Here is a 3563-nt window from a genome sequence, read left to right as displayed (position 1 = left end):
TGTGTGTGTGTGTGTGTGTGTGTGTGTGTGTGTGTGTGTGTGTGTGTGTGTCTGTCTTCTTATTCCTTTACCGGTGTCAGTCATGTAATGGCGACATGGGCACGTTTTCATTGTTTCCCAAGAAAATGTCATTGCTTTTTCTAGAATTTTAAAAATCAAGTTATAGTTAAAAATATCATTTGGGATTCAATTACTATATACATATACACTCTCACACATACACACTCGCACGCATATAGACGCATACAGACACCACTGGCCTAATTTTGCTGCATCCATGGCATGTTATATTTCTAGAATTCCTCCATGGTCTTCATAGCTAATAGGACATTGTATATTCGTATATATTCCAGCAGGGTGCATATAGCGTTGGTCGCCTCGACTGTTGCTGCCTTCACTTCCTACATCACAATACTAGCCATCTAAGGGCTAGCATCACTCCCCGTTGTCATGGTCTATGAGTTTCTGGATAAGAATATAAGGCACCGACTTGTCCCCGAGTTTGAATATAACTCATCTATAAGAACTTCCTCAATTATTCAAGGAAATAATATTCTCAAATTTAACTGAACTTGACTACGGTTTCTCTTGCGGGCACGAAAATATATTCGATATCCTTCAAGATATGAGACTAAAGTACTGATGCACTTGTCTTTATTACGCAATACTTCCAGTCAGACTTTTTCACCACCATATAATTCCTAAGACACACCCGATTTAGTTCGTTAAAAATGGAAGTTTAGAAAGGGTTATTCTGTTTTTGTATGTTTGTTTGTTTTTGTCAATTTCGCATTCATTCCATTTCTTGGTGAGACGACTCTAAGCGGGGATGGTTATGAGTGTGCGCGTGCGTGCGTGTGTATGTGTGTGTGTTTGCATGTGTGGATGTGGTTGTGTAGTTGTCGTTTGCCAAAAGGAGAGCTCCTTTGACTCTGTATTGTTATTGATATTCTTGTTCTTGTTATTGTTTAGCTTATCACAACGAATGTCTATTTTAATTTTTGTATTTTCTATCATAAAATCATTATTTTTTTCTCGTGAAATAACTACATTTCTTTGTGGAGTTAAATTAGTTATATTTTTGTTGTCTACAGTCTCCAAAGACGTGAATGTCTTTGTTAGAATTGTTTTGAGGGGGCGTATTTTTTTTTTAAAGCTGTAGCAATTATATTGTACATGATAGGTGGAAGCGAACATTTTTCTTTGCTAATGTGTACATTTTTATTCCACACAAGGAACAATAATTGCAAATAAATAAACTCTTATCTCCTCTCGTTAGAAAATCTCTATTGATATATTTCTATGTAGTGTCAATCGAAAATAATGCATTAATGGTGTCAGTCAATAGAAGCACGCACGACTACTTCATATCACATATGATAATAATAATAGTGATAATAATAATAATAATAATAATAATAATTATTATTATTATTATTATAGTTCCAAATTTTGCCACAAGGGATGCAATTTTGGGTAAAGGAGTGAGTCAATTGCATCGACCTCGGTGAAATAATAATAATAATAGTGACAATAACAATATTAATAATAATGATAATAATAATGATAATAATAATGATAATTATAGTGACAATAACAATATTAATAATAATAATAATAATAATAATAATAGTGACAATAACAATAATAATAATAACGATATAAAAGTATCAGATAAATCCGGCTAAATTCAAGAAGTAGATTTATTTAAATTAGAATTCACAATTCTAATTTAAAAACAATGTAAAGGTATGCTATATCACATTTTATTTAGAGTGTAATTTTAATAATTAAAGGACTATTATGTGAGAAGGAATTCTTACTGTAAGAAATATTGTTAGGCGTATAAGTAAATTCCGTAAGTATCTTTGATTAAAAAGGGACAGGTATCGTATAAAAATGGAACAGGGAATATAGTTCTTCTCCACCTCCTGATGCGCCTGTATACATCGAAATGTGTTTTATCGGGTTATTATGTAAACAGAGTTTTTTAGCAATCATATACTCGATTTGTGTCCAGTTAACGTTAGTTCATGTAGCCCTATGCCTTCTAGGGGTCAAACTACCTGCTGCACAGACGCCTTGCTCTACCTAAGCTGATTTCATAACCTTGTTCATGGCATTTTAGTAAGTATTCCCGATGATCCCACTACACATGCACACACGCAAACAGAAATTTCGGACTAAAAGGAAAGGAAAAAATATATATATGCATTATAAACGAAAGAAAAGTTTATTGAAAATGTCGACCTCATCTTCCACCACGGCCTGAATCCAGAACCTGGCTGTGTTCCTGAGAAGATCATTGCCCTCTCCTTGATCCTGACCACTAGTTTAGAATTGGGGTTGCAGGCAGAGCAAATGGTGTCATTGACACACAGTCATACATAGAATTCCAGTCGGGTGAGTAAGGAGGCCAAAAATTGGGGCTGGTAAAATCGTAATTCTTCGACAGCGACTTCTAACTCTCTCTTGAGTTATGGCAAGAAATTGAATCGTAACGCCATACAGCTACCCCCTCCAGCCAGAGATTGACCACAGTCTCCAGAACCTTCACATAGCCGGCTGAACCGCGCCTCAGACCCTTCTTAATGACGTGCGGATGCAGCTAGAAGGCCTGCTGTGTCTCTTCCTGCTGATCTCTGCTTCATAGCCTCCGTTGCAGCTACCCATGTCACATCTTACAGCCTTTACAAAGTCCACGTAGCATTGAGCAGCAATCATAATGTCGCCATTTTGACACCCGTCGCGCATCAATAAGATTTATGTAACTCTTTTACAATATTCATATAACTTCTAGTCATCCATGTTAGCTAACATTTTTTGTTAATTACAACAATAATCTTTATATCTTTCAACGCCACTGAATGTTTACCATTCCCGCAAGCTGTTTGTATATAAAAAAAAGGAGACATTTAAAAAAAATCATCAAATTTATCCCGTACACTTAGTACATACGTAATTTATGTCCATATCGTGGTCTACTTCGGCATTAATGAACACTCAATCGAAAGCATGTGCATCATTTATAATTTACGCTTAATTTACTCATCAAAATAATACCTCGGTTAATAAGATGTATTTCAAACTGAAATGTTCACAAATAAGCTGCAAGCCAACGGAATGTTTTCGTTTTTTTAATAATGGAACAACATTTGCACATACATGAATGTCTCCCCAATCCATGCCAGATACATATTCCCAGAGAAAGCCGATAACTAATGCAATTTGGCACCAGTTTCATCAAAGGCGTTGTCCACATATCATAGGGAAGCAGAAATGGCGCTAGGAAAGGCTGTTGCGAGTCAGAGTAAACCTCCTGCGCTATTTGGTGCTGTCGGTTACGATTTACTTTCATAACAAATAGAAGATTGAATATGATTTGACTTTCTTCATCCGTCTATCTATCTATCTATCTAACTGACTAAGTATGTATGCTGTTTGTTTATATATGTATATATAAGTATGTATGCTGTTTGTTTATATGTGTATGTATGTATTTCTCTCCCTCTCTGTCCATATATATATATATATATATATATATATATATATATATATATATA

At 35.0% G+C, this 3563-nt stretch overlaps 1 protein-coding gene across 6 annotated transcripts in view; it reads left to right on the top strand.

The window, feature by feature from the left end:
• LOC106884362 (uncharacterized) overlaps positions 1 to 3563 on the top strand; it is a 337312-nt gene that overhangs the window by 292259 nt on the left and 41490 nt on the right. The window lies entirely within an intron of this gene.

Source organism: Octopus bimaculoides, chromosome 5, assembly GCF_001194135.2.
Source record: "Octopus bimaculoides isolate UCB-OBI-ISO-001 chromosome 5, ASM119413v2, whole genome shotgun sequence".
Lineage (NCBI taxonomy): Eukaryota > Metazoa > Mollusca > Cephalopoda > Octopoda > Octopodidae > Octopus > Octopus bimaculoides.
The sequence above is the reverse complement of the archived record's forward strand: the minus strand, read 5'-3'. Positions and strand labels throughout refer to the sequence as shown.